The sequence below is a fragment of the Rhincodon typus genome, chromosome 5, assembly GCF_021869965.1.
Source record: "Rhincodon typus isolate 14 chromosome 5, sRhiTyp1.1, whole genome shotgun sequence".
Lineage (NCBI taxonomy): Eukaryota > Metazoa > Chordata > Chondrichthyes > Orectolobiformes > Rhincodontidae > Rhincodon > Rhincodon typus.
The window spans coordinates 25,758,846-25,785,148 of record NC_063336.1 but is presented as its reverse complement, the minus strand read 5'-3'; positions in this window follow the sequence as shown (position 1 = coordinate 25,785,148).

Below are 26,303 nucleotides of genomic sequence, written 5' to 3'. Positions count from 1 at the left end.
CACCGCCATCTGTTACTGTCCCACTCCAGGCTCACCAGCTGCCTCACTGCCATCCATTACTGTCCCACTCCAGGCTCACCAGCTGCCTCACTGCCATCCATTACTGTCCCACTCCAGGCTCACCAGCTGCCTCACCGCCATCTGTTACTGTCCTGCTCTAGGCTCACCAGCTTCCTTGCCATGCAGATGTTTTTACTTGACTGTCTTACTTCCTTTTGAAAATTATTATTGAATTTGCTTTCAACAGCCTCTCACATAGTACCTTCTAAATCAACAGCTGGCTAGTGTAAACAAATTCCCATATCTAAGGTTTTGGAGTAGATTTGTAGCTCGGGTTGTGGATGTTGTGGTTGGTTGGCTCACCGAGTTGGTTTGTTATTCCTCAGACGTTTCATTACCCTGCTGGGTAACATCGGAGGCTGCACTGACAATGTTACCCAGCGGGGTAATGAAACGTCTGCAGAACAACAAACCAGCTCGGCGAGCCAACCAACCACAAATTCCAATATCACCTATGGCTCTTTTGTTGATTACTTTCAACCTGTGTCTTTGGCTACTGATTGTATTGTCACTGGAAGCCACTTCTCCTTATTTACACCAGCAATACATTTCCCAAAACAAAAGACTTGCAATTTGTAGGTCTTTTCTTGGCCATCAGACAACCTAAAATGTTTTACAGCTAATGAAGTGAAAAAATGTGGTGTACAAAACACAATAGCCAATTTACACACAATATTATCCCAGAACAACTACAAGATAATGATTACATAATGAGTTCTTTTGATGTTGATTGAGAGATAAATATTAGCTAAAATACTGGGCGTAACTCACCCTCTCTTCTTTAAAAGATCGCTTTAGGTTCTTCTGTATCCACCAAAGAAGAGATCCAAAAGATGGCATCTCCAACAATGCAGCATCTCCTCCAGCACTGCGTGCCTTGAATCCATGCTTTTTGAACCTACAATTTTCAGACTTGGAGACTAGAGAACTACCAACTGAGCCACAGCTGAAACAACCAATAAATAAACAGAGGAAGTATTAGGAACAAAAGGTGTATTATATTAGTAAATTCAATATCAAAGCAGGATAAGAAGGGAGAAAGGGTTGAATTAAAAGATAGATGTATGACAAATTATTTAAAAAGTTAGTGTTTGACATCTTGAAAGACCTCAACAATTAAATACTTGAAGGATTAAGATTACACCCTTTAATTCTTCATTCTCTGGGCCAGAGAGATTGTGTGTGTCCAGATGACCAAAAACTGTCTCCCCAATTTTCTTGTTTTTTCAACTCTCAAGCAGTCAGTGTTCTAAAATGGGCAAAGAAAGTGTTTCAAGGATACTCTGAAGCTCCCCTTGGAGTGTAGCAACATAGACGTTAATGATTGGTTGGAGCCTGGTGGAGTTTGGCAGAAATCATTCAAAACGATAACTTGTCCCTCAAGCTGTATTATTTGAATTATGCAGTCTTAAGAATGGAGCTAAGCAGTAGGAGAGAAGGAAAGAAAGGAAAGTAAATGCTGGATCCTAAATCCCACTACATTGTATGACATCCTGCCCAATGCTCGCAAAGAATTGGCCTGGTCAGTCACGGGGAAGCACATGCAAAAAAACTTGTGACTATGAGTACAGCCATCTACGAATTGAGGGACAGCTGATGACCAGCATTCTCTTTAATGATTTTTTTCTCTTTCGCACAGACTTCCAAGTCCATGAGCGGCTGCAACTTTCAGAACAGGCTGTAATCCCTGTCAGAATGATGATCACCATACGTGGATTATTGGAGCAAATATGTGTGCTCACAGTCATGCAGCTTAAAGCTGATGGTGATGCAACATAAAGATTTGTGTATATACATTCCCAAGACTTTCTTCTTTCCTATAGCCACTTATAAAATAGCACCATTTGGATTATGCAAAAGCAAAATACTATTGATGCTGGGAATCTGAAGAGCAAAGAATTAATATTACATCTCCACAACCTTTTGGCAAAACTGTTTTCTTTATATTACATCTATAATGCATCTACTATTTAATTTACATTGCCTCTCCTCATTCTTCTTACAACATTGCCCATTTCCCAAGTCTGCACGTGTTCTCTTGATTTCTATTACTATCCTCCTCACTGTTTACTACTCTTCCAGGGACTCCAGCGAAGTATTAATGAATCAGGTGAATGCTAAGACTTCCTTCTGGAATTTCCCTGAGGGTCATCTTGATCTCCCACCTTGGCTTCCATGGAAGAACATGGAAACTATGGAAGTGCCTTCGTGTTTACTGGCAGGTTTACTTGGACCAAGAATACAATGTTGCTAAGAATTCACATTTTGAATTTGATATTCAAATTCAGAGATAAATATGGATACTCATAAAGTCAGACCCAAAGCAAATCAAAATCCAAGTATTGGGAGTTGAGCAGTGGACAAAGCATAATGCAAGGTTTTGAACTGAATTGATTAAAACGTTTGAAAAAAATAACCCATTTCGTTGTACGTATTCGTTGGTACAAATAGCTGTCTGTGGTGTTTCTGGCAACAATGTCACAGTGAGCAGTGAGTGTGTCTCTGCACACAAGATGGTCTGATATAGAATTAAAGCAAATGCTTGAATATTGAGATGGAGTCAGAAGAACAAAGAAACAGGTCAGGATAGGACCTGGACAGGACTAAAGATAATATTCCCAAAGGACCATAGGGCTGCTAGAGAGAAACAACGGGTAATGAATTTAACGTGAGGGCCCCTACATCTCAGGCGATTGGCGAAGTTGAGAAGGCAAGACTTTCATGTTGACATCAGCTGGGGTGGGAATTGAACTGTAGCATGAAGCTGCCATATCTGTTTGGCTGGGATATCTACTGTGAAAGCAGAAAAATGACTATCAACTTTAGCCTAAGACGTGAATGGATTCATTCAGAACAAGGATCACTTTACAAACTTGGTCCATGGAAAATGCTTCTCTCCTACAGTTTTAATCGGTCAGAGAGCAAAGGGATTCATTAACCATTCTGCAGCTCTTTCGGCCTCGAAGTAAAATAAAAATGCCATGACCTGCTTCTCATTGTGAGCATCTATCAGAAAAAATAAACCAAGTGGTGACTAATAAATGGAGTAAGCTTGCAGCTATGTGAATATTGCACCAATAATACAATATTTCTTCATCACAGCAACTACAAAGTAAACCAGTTTGAAAACTTAGTGAATTTAAGTGCAAATTTAACATAATGCGGTGTTCAGCCTCAGCTGGTTTAGCTGTTCTTTAAAAATCTTCTTTTCTGAGCCCTCAATTTTTACTCCTTAGTCTCCATGGTATTTTGAAAGTACTCAAGGTGCATGTTTGTTTATTCTCTCATTAAAAAGCAATTTATTCCAATGTTGATAAATTTCACAGTTAAAAAGTGTTGCCTCACAACACAATTTAATGTTTTTTTACTTGCTGCCTTTTCCCCTTGTCACATGAAAGTTCTTTATCGTATACTGGAACACTGCTTCAGGAGCCTCATCAGTTCTTCAGTAGTTCACTTAAGTGGCTGCCCATTTCTGAGTAAGTTGACAAAATTGCTATTGGCTGGTTGTTCTAGCGGCAGTGACCTTACAACTGAACTCAATCCTGTCTTTAACCAATGCACTTGGCTGTGGAGAGTTTTTAGACACTAATCCGCATTGTAACAACTTACAGACACAAGGTTGGAAATGGAAAGCTCATAAGTGGATTAAATAAATTTTGCTTTTCATTTCAGACTCATTCAGTTTGAATATCAGTGTACCTGAGTACGCTCCCAGATTTTACAATAAAATTGCATTAATCACTTGCTGACACCAATTGCATAACATCATTAGTAGCACTGCAATGTCACCTGTTGAAAGGAAATGACGCCTTTGATTAACTTACATGAAGGCCTACATTAACAGAGCATGCAAAAGTGATTTATTATAATACACTAAATGTCCAGATGCTGTTGTTTATATCAATGTTACTACACAAATGTCTGTTACATTTGAACTATGTTCAGCTTCTTTAACATAACTTTAAACACAACAAATGATCATTAAGGTTATCACAGAATCCTGACAGTGTGGAAACAGGCCATTCAGTCCTCAGAACTGCTCCAAACACCATCCCACCCAGACCCACCCCATCCCTGTAACCCTGCATTTCCCATGACTTACCCACCTAGTCTGCACTTCCCTGGATATAATGAGCAATTTAGCATGGCCAATCCACCTAAGCTGCACATCTTTGGACTGTGGGAGGAAACCAGAGCATCTGAAGGAAACCCACGCAGACACAGTGAGGGTATGTAAACTCCACACAGTCACCTGATGCTGGAATCAAACCTGTGACCCTGGTGCAGTGAGGCTGCTGTGCTAATCACTGAGCCCACAATGTCGCCCATGGGCTTGTTTTAAAATAAGATTTAAAACAGAGATAAGAAACCAGAGGGGTCAGAGTCTTTGGAATTCCTTCTTCAAAAAGCAGTAGATGCAGAATTTTAAAAATATATTTAAGGCAGTGGTAGATAGATTCTTGATAACCGAAGGAATGGAAGATTATCAGGGGTATTCAGAAAAGTAGAGTTTAGGTTAAAGCAGATCACCCAGGATCTTATTGAAAGGCTCAACTGGTCAGCTGGTCTACTCTTGTTCTTTGTTCATATATTTTTATCCCTGACTGGGGAAAAAAAGATGTGCCACAGGGGAACCTGATAAAAAATAACAAATAACTTAAAATGTGCAGACTTTGTTGCTGGCTTCTTGGAAGATGCTTGCACGTCAAGCTCAGGAGGTGACCTGTCCATAGTTTAGATTCTAATGAGTGGATCTGAGTCAAAAGCATATCCAGGATCTGACAGATAACTTTTCAAATTGACATGATTTTTGTGTGCACCATGTCAATTATATAGGAATGCATGACAGAAAAAGTGAAGTAAAAATCACTCTGCATGGCTTATGGTCACATTAATTGATTAAGAAGAGGAATGGGTTTCGTTTTCCAAATGAAATAGCAGTGGAATTTTAAACTGATACTGAAGCGGGTGTTTGAACTAATGTCAGGTCAGTCATCCAGTGGATTCATTCACTGGAATGTTCCTGTTCGCTTGGTGTTGGACCAGTTTGCTTTTGAAAACACATTAAATATTCAGTAAAAGGCAAAATCTTGCCTGTTGAGTATATTAAAACTGCTCAAGCTGTGCAGTCGGGAGGGCACAAGCACCCAGTACTATTTATAGTTGCATTTGCATTAGTCACTGTCTCCACAGAAATTGTAACTGTGGACTTCCTTGTTAGTTATCACCCTTTAGCTGATCTGTTATTGATGCCATTGGCTAAATGAAACAGACTGGCAGATTATGGCTGTTGTTCACGCTGGAAATTTCTTATCATGGATCAGAACAGCAGGAGTGATTTGTTCGTAGCCTGATAACTTTTACCAATCCATGTGCAGCATTATATATGAGGATAAAACATACAGAATGGGTCCTTTACTTTTGAAAGCAAGTGTCAGTATCAGTATCATTATTTTCATCATAAATGATCACTAAACTTACAAGCAAAATTAACAAGAGATAGCTCATTTTTAATGCTGCAGAAATAATACCCCAAACCATCTCTTCAATATATTTTAACAGTACAATGAGTTTTATAAACTTTTGCTTCCAAGTATTTCTGATGATAGTTTCCCATATATCAGAAAAACAAAACACCTCAGGAATGCCCATCAATACCTTCACAGCCGTCAGGCAGTAGAAAGTTAAATAAGGAGGAGGTGGTTGGATGACATTTTTACCGTCTATGCCTCTGTAACACTCCTACTTGCAACCTGATGAAAAGCTCAACCAGCTGAGTGAAAGTCGAACCTGAGACTTGGCCTCCTAACCTTTTCCAAGGAAAAGTCCCCTGAACAGCACAAGTTACCCATTGTGTTTAGTGGAATATCTCCGAAATGCACAATTCTCCAGGCAAGATGCATGCTGTAGTATATAAAACACTCACTGTCAGTGTAAAAGCTAACTTTATTTTGCTTCCTGAGAGATAGTGCGGCAGTGTCGACTGCCCACGTAATTTAAAATCAGAGAAGTTGAATATATTCATTCCCCTAAAGATGATTTTTAACTTGCATATTAGATTTTTTTAATGTGACATTTAAGTGCACTTGCATTAATAGCCAAAGAATATTTGAATATAGAATAACTGCAACCTATTCCTTACATGTGATGTTGCTGTGTTCCTCTAAAAATTATTCTGATGTTCTCAGCTGTCAAGATTCAATTATTCCAATCTTTTCTTGACCATTTTCACACATTGTGTAAACTTGAACTGAACCAAAACTTCACTCCATGTATCCTAACTCACTCCAAATCCCTTTAATCTATTATCAATCATCTGTACCACAGCATCAACAATCTCTCTCACTAAGATAGTATGCTGTTTTTCAAATCTTTTTGTCAAAGTAGGCAACCTCATAATTTTCATCATTTTACCTGTTCCACCCAATTTACCTCTTCATATTCTTTTACATGCTCCTTACTCTTTTACTTACTCTCCAATCCATCTCTGAGTCATCAACCATTTTTTGTTTACAACACAGCAGGTCACTTCATGAAATTTTTTAATATAAACTGTAAATAGTTGAGGCCCCAACACTGATCCCTGTGGCACTCCACTTGAAATAAATCTTCAGAAGCCAGTATCCCCATCACCAAGTCACCATTCATTTACCACTTGTAGAGTCTTTGATACTGACCCAGCGCCCTCTGAGCCAGCTCTCAGAATGTGAGGATGCCTGAAACTCCTGATCTTATCTGTCAGCCAGAGCTCCCTGTTTGAAGCAGGTTAACAGCCCCAATCAAGGAATTAAATATTCTATGAGGTCCACCTGGCTGACCTTGTTACAATCATTGCATCTCTCCCCCTGTAAGCCCAAGAACATAAGATAGTTCTTTTTCTTGCAGCTCCTCCTGGGGTGTTTTAGCACCAGGTAAGGTTCCTCTGACTCTGCCTTCGATAATGTTGATGTGTGATGCACAGAAGCTCACCACTTACGTCTGGAGTGTCTTGGAAGAAATTCACTCTTCTTCAGGCAGCAAAGGCATCGAGGCAGTGACATCCACCCTATCCATTTCAGATTCCAAGGTATCTTCAATGCTTGACAGAGACTGAGAACCTACGGTTTTCTAACTATTCCGAAAAGCCAGGAATGTTTGCTCAAGTCTCGTTTGCGAGCTTGCAGCTTTCATATAGTCTTTATGCTTGTTCATGACTGTCGCACCTATCCAAACTTTGTACATCACTGGACCTGACCTTGTGTCGACCATGCCTCTTACCAATGCAGGGCCATTCCTGTGGTTCCTACACCAAGCTTCATCCCTCTGAAGTAATCTCTCTCACGTAGCAGAGTCTTGTGTCTGGCATTGACATTCCTAAAGCTGTTTCACTCTCCCTTCCAGGTCTGGGATGATCAAACTTAACTTGTTGCAGAGTTTTTTCCCCCAATAACAATTCTGCTGGAGCTACCCCTGCAACTGTATGAGGGGTGGTCCGATAATCAAGTTGGAACTGGGACAGTTTGGTATCTAGTGAAGCTGTTTCTTTATGCCTGCCTTCAAAGTTTGGACGGCTCCTTCTGCCAGACCATTGGGTGATGGATGGTATGGATGAGTCCTTATATATCGAATGCCATTCAACTTTAGAGAATACTCACAAGGCGAACTAACCTGTCGGTGGTCACAATCAGTACAACCAGGGCTGCCGATTCCACAATCTGGACTGGTATGATGACTATGGCAAAGTTATCCACTTCCATTGAAACACTCTGTAACTGATATGTTCCACTTGCTGCATTTTCCAATGATAAAGTCAGTTATAGTGCCTTTTTGATGTCCAGTTGGGCTTCAGCTAGTAGATGTCTTTGCAATGGTTACGTCATTATTTCCAAATACCGAACAGTCTCTCAGCATCCCATTAAGGGTTAATCCAAAGTCACATGCCTCTGCCAGTCATCTTAACCTCGTCAAAAATCCCAGTGTGGATTCCCCTGGTTCTCAAATTGCCAAGTAAAACCAATAGCATCTCAGAATTAGAGGAGGCTTGAGATCATAATATTCATTAACTAAATCCATCAACCCTCGAGAGGTTTTAATATCTGGTGCCTCAGGCAAAGTTAGGCTCCTAATAACTGCAAAAAGTGTGGGTCCACAAACTGTCAGTAGAATTTCTTGTCGCTTTTCGTCTGCTCCAATGTCATTTGCCTGGAAAAAAAAACACATCCTTTCGACAGAGATAGTAGGAACTGCTGATGCTGGAGAATCTGAGACAACAAAATTTCTGAAGAAGGGTCTAGACCCAAAACGTCAGCTTTCCTGCTCCTCTGATGCTGCTTGGTCTTCAATAGCAGATCAAATGTGTCGAGTTTCCCAAATAGCTGCAGGATGACGGAAATGCTTACCCCAACTAAAAGACGGCTGTGAGCAAGTTTCTTCAGGAAGTATCCTACTCTCGGTGCCACTGAAATAACTCCACAGAGGCCAGTATCCGGTCACCAACTCACCTTTTATCTACACGTGGAAAATACTTGACACTGATCCAGCTCCCTTAGAGCCAGCTCTCAGAGTATGAGGATGTCTGACAATCCTGATCTTATCTGTCAGCCAGGGCTTCTTGATTTGACCAGATTAGCTGCCCTAATCAGGGAACTCATATCCTATGAGATCCACCTGGTTGACCTCATTACAATCATTACATCACTCATTAAAATTTGTCAATCTTGAAATTATCTATTTTCCTGACTCTCTGGTTCTGTTAGTTAGCAAATCTCTATCTATGCTGATGTATCCTCCCCAACATCATGAACTCTGAAATTAGACCATGAGAAAATAATATTCAGGAGCAGAATTCGGCCATTATGTTGATTGAGTCTGCTCTGCCATTTCATCATGCCTAATATATTTCTGGACCCCATGCTCCTGCATTCTCCCTATAATGTTGTTGAGTAACCTGTTATTTGACACCTATTAAATGCCTCCTGGGAATGCAAATACACTACAACTGCCAGTTCCCCTTCATTCACCCTGCTTGGTACATACCGTAAGAACTGTAATAAATTTATCTAATACGATATCTTTTTCACAAACCATGTTGGCTCTACCTGGTGGTATAATGACTTTTTAAATGCTCTGCTACTGCCCCCTTAAAATGGAATTTCAGCATTTTACGACAAATTAGTATATAGATTTCTACTTTGAATGAACCTCTTTTCATGAATAGTCATGTCAGATTTGTGGTTTGCCATAGGCATTCAAGCTACCCAGCTCATTGCCAGACACGGGTGGCACAGTGGCTCAGTGGTTAGCACTGCTGCCTCACACTGCCAGAGACGTGGATTTGATTCCCTCTCTGGCGACTGTCTGTGTGGAGTTTGCACATTCTCCCCGTGTTTGCGAGGGTTTACTCTGCGTGCTCCAGCTGCCCCCCACAGTCTAAAGATGCGCAGGTTAGGTGGTTTGGCCATGTTAACTTTACCCATTGTGTCCATGGATGTGTAGATTACATGGATTAGCCATGGCAAATGCAGAGTTACAAGGATAGAGGCATGGGGATGGGTTAGGATGGAGGGTGGGTGTGGACTCGATGAACTGAATGGCCTGCTTCCACACTGTAAGGGTTCTAGGAAGATTTGGGTGAGACAGTACATTCGTGGAAGTTGGCAAGAACTCAAACAGAAGAGTGTGGTAAACATTCTCTCACAATTCTCCATGTTGGGTCCTCAATTTAGAAAATCGAATTGAAAGACAATTATGTAAATTTACCAATTAAACAGAAATGGTGGCATAAATTAAAGTATAAAATTACAAAGAGTCATTAATAGATTAAGTGAATGGGCAGATCACAATGAAGACAAATGTGAAGTCATTGATGTTTGTTCTAAAAAGGAGAAATATTTTTTAATCAACCTGTTCAGAGATATTCTCTGGTGCAGGTATGAATTGAATGCAGACTTCCTGATTCAGAAATAGGGATAGTACTACATACAACAAGATCCTCATTGAACCGCAGTCTGTTTTTTTTCCTCCAAAGTATTACTTAGAAGTTGGAAGTTTTAGTCTTGCAAACTCTGTTTAACACAATTATCAAATTGACAGTACATACCTGAATATTTTCTATTCAACTTGTTCAGAGATGTCATTACACACTTCTGGGGAAAGCAGGGTTTGGATCTGGATACAGAGATAGGAACAATGCATCTGCACCATAAGGTCATCTCACTCACAACCGAACAGTATTTTTCCAACACCAAATCGCCCATTGTGATCCCAGCTCCAGTACAGGGTTCTTAATAATGAAAAGCTGGAAATAGTAAAGTCCAAAGAGGCTTAGGGTCCATGGAATATAGATCATTAAAATGTTATTAATCAATGCTGAAAATGATCAAACAAAACAATGGAAGCTAATGAGGGAAAACAAAGGGGCAGCAATCATTCTTCAGCTATACCAAGTCCAACTTAGATGACACCTAAAATGTTGTGAGCAGTTCCATTTAACACGCTCTTTGGAAAGATATTTTGTCCTTAGAGACTATGCATTTGCTGGAATGGTACCTGGACTCTAAGAATTAAATTACTCAGAGAATAAACAAGCTGGGTTGTAACCTAAATGCAAGTAAGGCAACTAGATATAGCACTTGGGGTGACTGGGATCAATGGTCATGGGGAAAAAGCAGGATTAGACTCTTGAGTTGAATAATCAGCCATGATTGTGAAGAATGGTGGAGCAGGTGCAACAGGCCAAATGGCCTCCTCCTGCTCCTATCTTCTATGTTTCTATGTTTTAAGATTAGAAAGGAAACAGAGTTCTACCTGCAAAAACTCTGTATGGCGTATTTTAAATTATATTCCTTAATTCCAAATATTTCTCAGTGGGAGATCATGCCTAACAAATTTGACTGAATTTTTCAAGTAGGTGACTCGGTGTGTAGATAAGGGTATCGTAGTTGATGCATCTTAAATGGATTTCTATAAAGCATTTGACAAGGTCCCACATGAGACACTGAGAAAGAAGATAAAATCACATGGAATCTATGGTAATCCATTGGATCCAAAATTGCCTTAGTGGTAGGAGACAGAAGGTAGCAGTAGAAGGCTGTTTTTGTGCCTAGAGGCCAGTATTCTGTGGCACACCACAGATATCAGTGCTAGGCCACTTATTGTTTTTGTTATATAGAAATGATATAGTATAAAATGTGGGGAGGTATGATAAGTAGGTTTGCAGATGAAATGAAGATTAGCCCATTGGCTGACAGTAAAGAAGAAGGTCTTAGGCTACAGAAGGATATAGTTTTATTGGTCAGATGGGCAGATCTGTAGCAGATGGAATTTAACACTGATAAATGTGAGGTACTGCACTTTGGAAGAAGTAACAAGACAAGGAAGTACTTCACGAATGGCAGGACACTAGGAAGCTCAGAGGAGCAGAGGGATATTGGGTGCTTGCCCATGGATTTCTGAAGGCAGCAGGTCAGGCTAATTGAGTGGTTAAGGGGACTTACAATTGTAAAAGATGTTATGTTCAAACTGTATAGGATATCGGTTAGACCTCTGCTGGAACACTGTGCACAGTTCTGATCATCAGACTATCGGAAGGATATGGTTGAACTGGATGGGGTGCATGATAATATTGCCTTGGATGGAGCAGTTTAGCTATGAAAAGCAGTTGGAAAGGCTCGATTGTTTTTGGAGCAGAGAAGGCTGAAACGTGTATAAAATTATAAAGGGCATGGTCAGGGTGAGAGAAATTAGCTGTTCCCCTTCGTTGAAGTGTCAACGACAGGGAGGTATAATTTTAAGGTGAAAGCCTAGAGGTTTAGATGGATTCAAGGACTTTTTTTTCACCCAGAGAATCTGGAATGCACTGCCTGGAGGATAGTTGAGGCAAGAAATCTCACAATCCTTAAAAAAGTACTTGAATGAGCACTTGAAGTACCATAACATTCAAGGTTATGCTCCAGTGTGGGACTGGTGTAGAATTAGAGTAGTTTTTCTTGGTTGCAGATTTGATGAACCGAAGGGTCTCTTCTCTAACATATGATTCTACGATTTCTTCACAAAATACAGGATAACTGTTGGTTTCAGTTATAATATTGTGTTCCACTCTGTACACGAATAAAATAAATGTGTAAAAAAGATCATGCAGTTATAGTAAACTACCCAGACTACATTATAATATTGAATTTCGCTCATTTCTGATTTTTTGCTCACAGTTCACAGTCTAATATTTTTCCAGAACTGACAGAGTAATAATAGAAAGGGCTTGCCAGTAATCAAAATAATTTGAAAATAAGTAATAGCTCATCCTTTAGAACGTAAAAATCAATGGGCAATTTTGAAAAGCGCTTATTCTTAAACTTGAGTCCAACCCACTCATTGCAATCACTTTAAGCTTATCAAAATGTTGGATAACCTTTGAAAAATTGAATATTTTTCTAAATTGCAGTCAGCTATTGCATCAAATGCTCACTCATAAATCAAGAAACTAGCAAGTGGCATTATTCCAATAGTACACTACAGACTTAAAAAGGGGCTTGAGTCATCTTGTGTTATCATTTTCCATTCTTTGCTTCCAATGTCTGTTTCTCTTATTCAGAATCTTGAGTACTGGCTTTTGCATGTATTTTTGTTTCTACTTGCTTCCAGACTGTTAATCTTTTTTTTCAGAACCTCACCAAAATTCAATAGAGACCCTCACAGATAGTGAGGGGTTGTTGGGGGAGAGGTGTGATGGATAGAGGGAGAAAGAGAGAGAGAGAGAGGCTGGCGGACAGGTAGAGTGGAGGAAAGAGAAATAGAGGAATAGAAAATGGGAATTGATTAAGGCAAACATGTTTGCCATGCACACAGTATTGTAATAGAAAGTTATGAAATAATGCTTCATAAATTATTAACAATATTGATAGATGGAAGGTTACAGAATCAAGTGAGTAGCCTTAAACTGGTGACTAAACATTTAGGATTAATAACAAACACAAACAAAAACAGAAATTGCTCAGCAGGACTGAGAACATCTGTGGAGAGAAATCACAGTTAACGTTTTAGGTCAAGTGGCCCTTCCTCAGAACGGGTCATCTTCACTTGACCCAAAACATTAACTCTGATATCTCTCCACAGATGCTGCCAGTCCTGCTAAGCAATTTCTGTTTTTGTTTCTGATTTAGAACATCCACGGTTCTTTTGGTTTTTATTTAGGATTAATAATACCGCTATCAATGATTCTTATTTATATAACAGCAAAAAGCTGGCATAAAACATGCTTCTGGTCAAAGAGTCTTATGTCAACTCACTGTGGCAAAATTGTATTTAAGAAGTATGCTACAAACTTGTTTCCTCACAGTGACTATCTCTGAGCTCTAAGTAGAGTAAGACTTCAGGAAATGCATCTGCAGATGACAGCAATCTGGTCTTGTGGCACACTGTATCTCTGAGCCAAGAGGCCTAAGTTCAAGTCTCACCTGCTCTGGACCTATGTCACAACATCTCTGAACAGTTTGAAAAGAAGTTATCTATAACATTACTGTTGATCTCAAGCTTAACTCTATTGAACTGTCTTTGCTTCATATCCTTTGATGAGCTGAACTAACAGAAGTGTCTGAGGCAAGTTCTAATGGTTTCTTATGGGAGAGCCTCCGGCTGAACCAGGAGGCTTGGGTTCAAGTCCAACCTGCTCCAGAGATGTGTAATTATTTCTCTGAAGAGGTTGACTAGAAAACATCCAGATATCCCACATTTAGGAAGGACAGAAAAAGATATAGAAAGGGGTAACGGGGTGTGGAGCTGGAGGAACACAGCAGGCCAGGCAGCATCAGAGGAACAGGAAAGTTGACATTTCGGGTCAGGACCCTTCCCTGTGTTCCTCCAGCTCTACACTTTGTTATCTCTGATTCCAGCGTCTGCAGTTCTTGCTATCTCTATAGGAAAAGGTGTTGTTTTGATAATAAAGATGGGAACTGAACATCAGTAAGGAGGATCTTGGATCAGAAGAACAAAATGTGGATTATTTTTGGGTGGAGTTAAGAAACAGCAAGGAGAAGCAAACATTGGTGGTTGTTTTTGGATCAGCAAAGAAGTCTAATATGGGACATGTTTTTTGGGAGCTTAGAGAACCACAAAGCAGGAGATATAAAAAGCATGGGTGACCCCCACATCACATATAGACAGGGTAAACCTCATGAGCATTAATACTGTTAAGGATGAGTGCCTAGACTGTGTTAGAGATGGTTTTGGGCCAAATTTGAAATTAAGAAAAAAAACAAGAAGTGCTGCATAAATTCAGCATACAAGGAAAGGGGAATAAATGTCAATGTTTTGGCTTGCTTTGGTTCATTTTTGGGCAGTTTTCAGTTTATCATGTTATTTCATTTTGCTATACAAAATAATTAATATAAACCACAGATATCTTAGTACTTTTAATCTTAGGTATTCAAGAAATCTTTCGACAATTTCACTCTTTAAAAAGAAAAAAACTGTTTTTGAAGGAATGAATTATTTTTCTGACACTCCAATTCTATCATTTGCCTATGGGAACATTCTGGACTCTTAGCCTTCTAATCTGTCACAACGAGATGAGGACAGAGATTCAATTCCCATCTTAGTCAGTTGCTTCAATTTACTTTCACTTCCTTTCACCACGTAGTTATCACATTTCAAATAAAACAATGTTGGCTACTCTTTGAAGAAGCCAAATACCTTGAGTGAAATTAAAGGAATCTTATTATCTACTAACCCTGAGAAATTTTAAAAAATGAATAAAAGCAGGACACCAACTCACATAATGAGGTTAAACTCTGGTACAGACAAGGTGAAAAAAGGTTGCACTGTGAGAATTCCTTAAGCTCCTTTATTGTTAGATATTAAACTTGGGGTAACAGTTGATCAATTGTTGGCTCATTTCTGTGGCAATAGCAGAATTTCCATATATCTTTTATGTATTAGGGTGGCACAGTAGCTCAGTGGTTAACACCGCTATCTCAGAGTGCCAGGGACCTAGGTTCAATTCCAGTCTTGGGTGACTATGTGGAGTTTGCATGTTCTCCCTGTGTCTCTGGTTTCCTCTCACAGTCCAAGGATGTGCAGATTAGATGGGTTGGCCATCCTATAGTGTCTAGGGATGTGTAGGTTAGATAGATTAGCCATGGTAAAAGGTGGTCCTGGATGTGATGCTTTTTGGAGGGCTGGTGCAGACTTTATGGGCCAAAAGGCTTCATTCCGCACTGTAGGGATTCTATGATTTTTGATGCTCGGTGAATGTTTTATTTCCAAATTTTCAATGGCACTGCCTTCTAAGGTGATCAGAGAGACAAGTTGGGAAAGAGGGAAATACAACTCTTGATAGCATAAAGCATTTCTTCCTTCTCTCTGCTCTGTTTCTTGAAAGCAGCTTTTGAAATATAGTTTGATGTGCATTCTGGAGTCTAGCTCCATTTTCTTTCCAAACTGGCTGACTGATTTATAAGATTCACCTATCCCAATTTGTGAAATAATCATACATATGAGAATGAAACAGAAGATGGAAATTTGTTGATCCTGATTCAGTTGCCTGGCTTCATTGTCTTTAGATAAAAGTGGGCTACTTCATTCCACTTGATCTTCACGAAGCTTGCCTCAATCTGTGGTCATGTGAGTATGCAGCCATTTTATGTCCATGGTTTATAAAGGAAGAAACATTATTTTTTGTTGGCTAAAGAAACTTGATTGACTTATTTTTCTTCAAGATGGCAGAGGCAGCAGAGTAGGAGGTGTTCAAGCTCTCAAAACGTCCATTCTCTCTCGCATGACTGATCGCATCATTATTTTTTCAGAGATAACAAGGTGTAGAGCTGGATGAACACAGCAGGCAAAGCAGCATCATAGGAGCAGGAAGGCTGACGTTTCAGGCCTATTTTCTAGGCCCGAAATGTCAGCCTTCCTGCTCCTCTGATGCTGCTTGGCCTGCTGGGTTCATCTAGCTCTACACCTTGTTATCTCAGATTCGCCAGCATCTGCAGTTCCTACTTCCAGTCTATTCCTCATAATCAAGGTGATCACAGCTTGAGCAACTGTTCCAGTGTCGACAAACTGGGGTCTGTTCCTTTCCTCTGATGTTTTCGCAGCGTCTGCAATGGCAGTGACCAAATGATCTCTTGGCTCTTGAGAGTTCAGTTCTCGGAAGTTGAGATGGACCTTGGTTGTCAGGAATTGGAACAGGCTCCCTGGCTATGACAGTGGCTGGAGTATCAGCAGTGATGAGCAACTTTGGCGGAGGCAACATTCTGGGTTGGGTCAGCAGTAACAAGAGCTGTTTCAGCGTGTTTCCTTCATAGATCATAGAATCCCTACACTATGGAAACAGGCCCTTCGGCCCAACAAGTCCACACTGACCCTCAGAACATCCCACCCAGACCCATCCCCCTATAACCTCATCTGCACATCCCTGAACACTATGGGCAATTTATTATGGCCAATGCACCTAGCCTGCACATCTTTGGACTGTGGGAGGAAACCAAAACACCCAGAGGAAACTCCACACAGACACGAGGAGAATGGGCAAACTCCACACAGACAGTTGCCTGAGGGTGGAATTGAACCTGGGTCCCTGGTTCTGTGAGGCAGCTGTGCTAGCCACTGAGCCACCGTGCCACCCCACCGTATCACATCCTCAGGGAATGGTTTGGCAGCTACAGAGTGTGTAGTCAATTAGAAAATCAAGAAGCTGTGTATGGAACAAAAAATGAAATTTATCCTAACTTTATATAATGTATTCCTTTTTATAATGTATGTAATTAAAACGGCACCTTCTTATGGTGACTTCTACACATTTTACTCTATTTTCATAAATACATGTAACAATAAATTACAACTATTATTAATACTGTCATTCTTAATACTGAACCTGACACAGTCTGTGGTCAATATAATTCGCCATATCACCAATCTGCTTAAATTTAAAACTTCTTATGACCAGTGGAGTAGTGGGAAAGGAAAAGGGAGCGATCTTGGTCCCAGCACTGGTGATAGGAATTCCCTATTGCAAAAGACACTGCTCAAATTCACACTTCCCATTCCCAGGGTCCAGACTAACACCTGGAAAACTTTGGTGCACAAAGTTTACGGAGTAGATCTTCCATGAAGTTCTCCTCTTCTCGCCCTGCAATTTCATGAAAGGTCAGTGCAAACAGAACAGAAATTACCCAGAGATAGTAAGAACTGCAGATGCTGGAGTCAGAGATAACACAGTGTGGAGCTGGAGGAACACAGCAGGCCAGGCAGCATCAGAGGAGCAGGAAAATTGACGTTTCAGGTCGGGACTTACTCTGTTCCTTTAGTCCCCTGAAATGTCACCAAAAGAAAATGACAAAAGGTTGGGTGACATTTCACAGTAATTTCAACTGGTTAAAGTAGATGACTGAATAATTTTAATTTCTATTGCTTGCACAAAGTTAGAGAGAGAGAGAGAGAGAGACAGACAGATGTAGAGAGAGAGAGACCGACACAGATGTACAGAGAGAGAGGTGTAGAGAGAGATGTAGAGAGAGAGAGAGATGTAGAGAGAGATGTAGAGAGAGAGACAGATGTAGAGAGACAGAGAGAGAGAGAGAGAGAGAGACACCGACATACACAGATGTAGAGACAGATACAGTGGAAAATGCGGTAACGTCCATAACTCTGGACTGAGAAGCCCAGGTTCAAGTCCCATCTGCTCCAGAAGTGCGTAATAACATTTCTAAATGGATTGATTAGAAAAATAGGTTATATAAAAAAAAACTCTATGACCCTAAGAGCTGGTGTATGTATTTTTCTACATCTCAGGTTGGCACAATTTGTACCAGCACACAGGAATATCTGTCATTTTCAAACAATATGTGAAGAGGTGGAAATTGGATGATTACTTAGAATTCCAGGGATTGTCTAACATGGGTTTTAAAGTTGTGAAGGTGCTTGATAGGGTATACATGGAGAAAATGTTTCCTATTGTGAGAGAGACTGATTCTAGGGGGCATAAAAACCAATAAGTCCAATAGGGAATTCAAGAGAATTTTCTTCACTCAAAAGGTGGTTAGAATATTGAACTCACTGTCGTAAATTGAGGTGAATATTTGGGTTCAGAAATAACTGCATGGACTAATAAGGCAAATGGCCAGTTTCTGAACTGTATATTATTTGTAATCTAATTCTGTGCAACATTGTTCAAATACTGCTATTACAGAAGTAGCGAAACTGCATTACTCTGGTGTTTAATATTCTGCAGTGGTTGAAATGCTGATATTTGGGTACTCTGTAAGGTGCCCTTTACTTGTATTCAGTCCACTGACAGATAAACAGATGATCAGATAAACAAAGGAAGCAAACCAAGCATAACAATAGTCAGTCTTCTGATCCCAGTAATTAAGTTGTATTTTAGCTATAATTTCAATAGATTACTATGTGCTGCAAGAGGCATCCTTAGATTCATTGCAAACTGCTGGTGAAGATGATCCTATCTTTCTGAAATATAAACATGCTCTTTTTCTCCTCATGAAGATTTTCTAATAAATAAATATCATGCATTCATACACTAATCTGCCCCAATGTTAATTTCAGTGTCAAATTAAGGAAATATTTTGAAAGAGTCGAATGCATCAATTTCAAAGTTTGTAGCTATTAAAGGATTAAAGGCTGGGATTTTCATGACTTCCCAGTTACATTAGTTAGATATTTGCAAATGTGTATATTTATGTTCGTGAGTAAAAATGAGAAAAGATACATTGTCCAAGCTTTTTGTCTTGCACTCATTAGGAAAAGCAGGTCCCAATTTTCCCTTGTCTGCCATGTCTGGGCAAATATCAAGAACATTGCAGGAAAGCTCTGGGCTGACAGTGCTTGACTGAGCAAACAATCTCCTTTTAAAGATGGCACCAGCACCAGGGATGCCAATCCATTTGAAGATATCTCTGCAGCGGCAAGTTGCTCCAGATATGGCAAGTGGTGAAATGGGGCTAGGATTGAACAAAAGGGTTTTCACAAGCCTGGGTATGTGGCTAATGAGGCAGGTTTGAAAACATACAGTGAGAAAACCTGCTGGACCTTGCAGGGAGAAACCCTCCATGAAACTCACAGAAGCTGACAAATGAATTAATCTATTAAATGAAACTGCCATACAAATGCGATTGACAATTTGGTTTTTTTTGCTCTCTTAAAGAAAGAAACACTTGCATTTACTGAAATATGCAAAATAGAAGCAGTAATAGGGCATTCAGCCCTTTGAGCCAGCTCCACCATTCAATACGATCATCCAACTCATTACCCTGGTCCTGCTTTCTCTAGTACCCTATTTCTGCTCTTGCAAACCAACTTCCAGAGACTGATGCACAAGCACACCCATGTCTTGTTGAAGTTCCTCCTTTCCCAATATCACCGTTTAGATAATAATGTGCCATGGTGGACAACCTTGCTTTAGTCCACATTATTCTTCATCTGCCATGCACTTGCCCACAAACTCAACTTGTCCAAATCACATTGAAGCATCTCTACGTCCTCGTAACAGTTCATTTTACTGCACAGCTTTGTGTCATTTACAAATTTGGAGATATTACATTTATTTACTTCATCTAAAGCATTAATATATATTGTAAGCGAGTCCAAACACTGTTCCTTGTCATAACACAATAGTCCATGGCTGACGCTCAGAACATGACCTATTTATTCCTACTTTGTTTCCTGTCTGCCAATGTCAGTACACTGCCCTCAACCCCATGTGCTTCAATTTTATATGCTAAACTCTTGTGTGCAACCTGATTGAACGCCTTCTAAAAAACCAAGTTCTAGTGCTTTTGTCGAGCATGACTTCCCTTTCATAAACCCATGCTGACGCTGTCACATCCTGTCACTGTTTTCTAAAAGCTCTGCTATGAAATATATTGTAACAGACGCCAACATTTCCTCACTACCAATGTCAAGCTAACTGGTCTATAATTATCTGTTTTCTCTCTACCTCCTTTCTTTTAAATAATAAGGTTAAATTAATAACCTTGCAATCCAAAGGAACAGTTCCAAAGATTATCAAATTTTGAAAGATGACCAGCAATGCATCCATTATTTCTAAGGCCATTTCCTTAGATACTCTGAGATGTTGATTATTGGGGCTTAAAATTTATTGGTTTTTAATATCATCAATTTCCCCAATGCCAAATCAAAGCATGATTTTAATTGATCTGCCATCTCTTTGTTCCCCAAAATAACTTCCCACGTTTCTGATTGTAAGGGACCTACATTTGTTGTTACCAATCTCTTTCTCTTCACTTACTTACAGATGCTTTTGCTATCAGCTTGATGTTCTCTGTAAGCTTGCTATCATACTGTATTTTTCCCCTCTTAATCAATTGCTTTATCTTCATTTTGCTGAAATCTAAACTGCTCATGATCCTCAGTTCTGCTGCTATTTTTGGCCAATGTGAATGTCCCTACCATTGATTTAATACTATCCCTAATTTCTCTTGCCATGGTTGGTGACTTTTTCCATTTTCATTTTGTGCCAGATGGCAATGACCAATTACTGCAGATGTTGGAAGTCTGAAACAAGCTGAGAGAATGTTGGACAAATGCTAAATATATGGCAGCATCTGTGGGAAGAGAAACAGTTATTGTTTCAAGTCCAGTACGACTCCTTTTCTGAACTCCAATTATTGCATTTTGTCTGTGCACTCTTTAAAACATTTGCAATAGCCTAAAAACTATAATTCCTTTAAGGAAAGATCCACAATTTATCACAGCCAGCTCCTAGCTTATACCATTGTGGTTTCCTCTATTTAGGCTCAGGACCCTAGTTTCAGAATCAACAGTATCACTCATCACTTTAATAAAGAATTCTATCATACTATGATCACTGTTTCCCAAGAGGACTCACAGCTAGATTGTCCATTGTTCTTTTCCCATTACTTAATCCCCAGTGGTCTAAGGTGGCCTGATGTTTGTTTGTTTCCACAATGTGTTGATCCAGAAACTATCCTGTACACACTTCAGGAATTCCCCCCTCTACAGTATTGTTACTGATTTGATTTGCTCAGTATATACGCAAATTAAAGTCAGAGATAATTATAGCTGTGCCTTTATTGCTTGCATCTCTATTTTCCCATTCAATGCCTACCTCAACATTAACATTACAGTTTGAGGATCAATATAAACCTCACTATATTGTTCTCCTCTTGTTACTTCTAAGCTCTACCCTTACAGATTCTACTTCACAGGAGCCAATATCCTTCCTCAGTATTGCATTAATTTCCTCTTTAACTAGAAATACTAACCCAACACCTTTTCCTTTATGTCTAACTTTCCTAAAAACCAAATACCCCTGCATATTCAGTTCCCAATCTGGCCATCCAGTCACCAGGCCTCCATAATCCCAACTATACCGTACCCATTTATATCAATTAGCTGATGAATTCATCCCTTTTGGTGAATGCACTGCGCATTAAGACACAAGGTCTTTAAGCTAGACTTTTTAACATTCTTCATGTTTCAGGATTTCAAGAACACTTTGCTGCCAATTTTTGTTTTATTCAATTATGGGATGTGAGCATTGTTGGCTCGACCTGCTTTTATTGTCCACCCCTAGGTAAAGTACTTTGAAAGTTGTGATGTGGATAGCACAGCAATAAATCCATACACAGCAAGCTGCCTCCACCAGCAAGGTGACAATAATGAGATCATTTGTTTTTATTGATAAATATTAGGCAGAACTCTGTAGATAACTCCTCTGCTTATCCTTGAAATTAGTCTCTGTACCTCAGAGCATCAGTAGGGCTTGCTATAATATCACATCTGAGAAGTAGTATTTCCAACAGTCACTGAATTCATCAATGGGGCAACAGTTTAGATTTTTATGATCAAGACACTGCACTGAAGCTTAAAACCAAAATCTTCTGACTCAGAGACTAGGAGCTCCCAACTGAGCCACAGTTGATCATTCCATCTTTCTTTCAAACATAAGAACAATGGACAAGAGTAGGCCAATCAGCCCTTTGAGTCTGCTCTGCCATTCAGTACATTACCTCCACTCTACACTCCTGCATAGCCGCGACAATCTTTCATCCTCTTGGTAACCAAGAATCTTTCTTTCTCCGTTTAAAATAAAACTGTTGATATTGAATTCTCTTGTTTAAATTTACATTTCTTTCTCATTTTTTGCATGGTTTATTTCATACTCCATTGTTTTGATCACTTAAGGAGGTGAACAGCTGCTTACCCAGTTACATTGGTTCTCAAATGTGTGAATTCTCTTGGTGCACTTTTACTACCTCCCTTTTCAGCAACTTAGAGTCATAGAGGTATACAACATGGAAACAGATCCTACAGTCCAACTCGCCCATGCTGACCAGAAATCCTAAATTAAGCTAGTCCCATTTGCCAGCATTTGGCTCCTATCCCATTAAACCCTTCCTCTTCATATACCCATCCAGATGCCTTTTAAATGTTGTAATTGTACCTGTCTCTACCACTTCCGCTGGCAGGTCATTCCATACAAGCACCACTCTCTGCGTGAAAATGTTGCCATTTAGGTCCCTTTTAAATATTTCCCCTCTCACCTTTAACCTAAGCCCTCTAGATCTTCAGATAGTGAATTCATTTCAAACTCTTACTGTATGTAATGTTAAGTAACTATCTCATGTGCGCAAGGAACTAAAAGGTGATTTGGAATGTCAGCCCCTTTGCGAATTCTTGTCTCATGAGCGAGAGTTCCGCACCTTTGCTACTTTTAGAGACTCCACTTGTCACTCGAGGCATTAGTCAATCCGTAACTTCAGAAAGGATTTCTCAGCTCACTGATGCATCACTTTAAAGCAACAATTGCTTCATCTTTCTTCCTGTCAGACTAGAAGTAGGAACTCTGAATAAAATCATCACCCTTTGCCGCTGTAAGATTTTTAAATGTCATGGGAGTCATTTTTGGTTCTTGAAAGAACCTTCAAGAAATTAAGTTGATTTTATGAAGTGAAGAAAGGATTTAATGAATATACTGCTTGTGACTTACCACATAAAGACTGTGTACATCTGTACCTCAATTATTAGTTTATTTCACAAGATCACAAGTTAATTACAGATCAGATCGGCCTCTCAACCTGTCTTAGATCAACAATTCAGAAATATTCTCAAGTCCCTATTGCTTTATCAACCATTCTTTACATTATTCCAAGATTTTCGCTAGGTCCATGCCTCCAGGTCCTTGATGAAAATTAGAAACAGCAGTGATTCCAACACCAGACCCTCAGACCCCATTTAGAACTTCCCAATCCCAATACAATTCCCATAAAACTAACCCATCATTCTTCAGCCAATTTTTTGGCATATCCAAGAAATATCCCAAATCCCGATAACTTTGAGCTTAGTTCATGAATGCTCAAACTCTAACAAATATGTTATCTGTAACATGAGTTTGCAGAGGGATAGGGGCAAGTTAAGGGAATTGGCAAACACCTGACAGATGAAATGTAACATACGGAAATGTGAGATTTTCACTTTTGGCCGGATGAGTAGAGCAGTTGAATATTAATTAAATGAACAAAACTACGAATCAGAGAGATTTGGGAGCCCTTGTCCATGAATCACAAAAGCCTAGCATCCAACTTCAGCAAGTCAAAGGGAATGGAGTATATAAGTAGGAGGTTTTGCTAAAACTATACAAGGCACTAGTTATACCACAGCTAGAATATAGTCAACAGTTTCAAGCCCCTTATTCAAGGAAAGATATATTGGCATTGGAGGCAGTCTGAAGAAGGTTCACTAGGCTGATACCAGGTATGGAGTTAGACGTAGTGCTAAAGGCCAAAGGGATCAAAGGTTATGGGGAAAAGCGGGAACAAGATACTGAATTGGATGATCAGCCATGATCATACTGAATAATGGATCAGGCCTTTAAAGTTCTGAATAGCCTACATTGGCCCATATTTTTTATGTTTCTATGGAGAAGTTGATTGAGACTGACTATAGGCTAACTGGAATATAAAAGGTGACTTTATTTTAATATGCATGATATTAGTGGACTTGAGAGGGTAGAAGCAGAAGAATTGTTTAAGACAGAGATGAGGAGGAATGTCTTCTCCCAGAGGATGGTGAATCTATGGAATTTGTTACCACGGAGGATTCAATGGGCAGAAGGGCTTCTTCTCTGTCATATGCCTCCGGGCTGTTCAGCCTTGGTAATTAAGTATAGTCAAGGTTGAGGTGTACAGATTTTTTAATCAGTCAGGGAATCAAGGGTTTGGAGAAAAAGGCAGGAAAGTGGAGTTGAGGATTATCAGATCAGTCATGATCTCATTAAATTACAGAGCAGGCTTGATGGGCTGAATGGTCTACTTTTGCTCTTTTGCCTTCTGGTCTTATTAAGTACAATACGTTGTAAGGTTCATCCATGGCCTATTTTAGAAATTATTTCCTTAAAACACACCAACAATGCTGGGCAGGCAGGACCTTTCCATGGTGCTTAAGTTCTGTTAACCAAATTAATAGACGATCTTCAAAATTACACACTCAAATGAAAGCAAACTACTGAAGATGCTAGATATCTGAAATAAAAACAAAGAGCTGGAGAAATTCAGTGGAATTGGCAGCATCTGTGGAGAGAGAAACTGAGTTAAAGATTCAAGTCAATATGAAGAGTCATACCAGACTCAAAGTATTAACTATTTCTCTTTACCATTTTCCATGAGCCTTCTGAACTAATGTGTATGACTCAAGGTCTAGTTTTTCACAATTGGACACATTATTCATGTTAAATATACAAGGCTTTATTTTATTGGGGGAGTGGGATGGGAGTCATTGGAGAGTCAGCAGGCAAAAACAGATAACAACCAAATTGGAAAGGAGTGGAGTGAAATGAAGAGCAAATTAGAACATCTAAGATAGGATAGGATGCAAGAGGTGCAAATGGCAACAGCAGGTTCATACCAGTTAAGACTGTCAACTCTGAAGAGACTTTCTGGGAATATTTATCGCAGACACTGTGACAGCTCCAACCCCAACCCAACGCCCCCTCCCCGCCTCCACTTCTACCACTAAGTGCCTAAAATGTCCATCTTCATACCTCACTCATCCCTCCCACCCCAAAATCACAATGTACCCCCACTATCATCTTTACACTCCAATGGGAAGTGAGCAGGCTCTATGACCTGGATATTAAAAGGTGTGTGTAATGTTAGGAACTGAGATAGTAAAATGAAAGCATGTGATTTAGATGTAAGGATTAAAACACATTAACTGTATATAGAAAGTAGAAGGGAGATCCAAAATTTGAATAATAAATGCAAAAAGAGCATGACAATAGATTAGCTACTAACATAAAATGGAATACAGAAGTCTTTTAAAAAATACATTTGACGAGAAAGGTTGAAAACAAAAGCGTTGGAAAATACAGCAAGTCAGGCTGAGAGAGAACAAAAACAGAAGTTGCTAGAAAAGCTCAGCAGGTCTTGCAGCATCTGTGAAGAAAAATCAGTGTCTCGGGTCCGGTGACCCTTCCTCAGAATTGAGGTAGCTAGGAAAATGGCGGTTTAAATGCAGACGATAGGGTGGAAGAAAGGGTTAGGAGTAAACAATAAGTGGGGATAGAGCCCAAAGAGAACAGTTGGACAGACAAAGGAGATTGTGATCTGGCTGGGAGGGTGAATATCTGTCAATGGAGGCTGTTAGTGGCTAACAATAGGTAGTGTGTAATGGCAGGCTGTGTGATAACAGGGCCTGGTGTGTGGGGTAGGGGGCTAGGACATGGGAGAGATTAGGCCCTAAAATTATTGAACTCGATATTGAGTCCGGAGGGCTGCAGGGTCCCCAAGCGGAAAATGAGGTGTTGTTCTTCCAGCTTGCAATGAGTTTCGCTGGAACGCTGCAGCAAGCCAGAGACAGAGGTGTTGGCCAAGGAACAGAGTGGTAGACGACTGGAAGCTCAGAGTCTATTTTACAAGCAGCACGTAGATATTCTGCGAAGTGGTCACCCACAAATCTACACTTTTTTTCCACAGTGTAGAGGAGACCTCAATGTGTGGGGAAATGCAGTAGACTGGATTCTGGGAGGTGCAAGTAAAGTGCTGCTTCACGTGAAAGGTATGTTTGGACCCTTATACTGGGGAGGGAGGTAGTATATGATTGTCCATGCCTCCTCCTATCTTCCCCTGGACCATGATCCCACCATGGCATCAGGCCATTGTATCTACTATGGTAACTGACCCCATTTCATCTGGTGATCTAGCCCCCACAGCCTCCAAGCTGTTAGTCCCCCAACCCCACACAGATCACTTCTACCTCCTTCCAAAATTCCT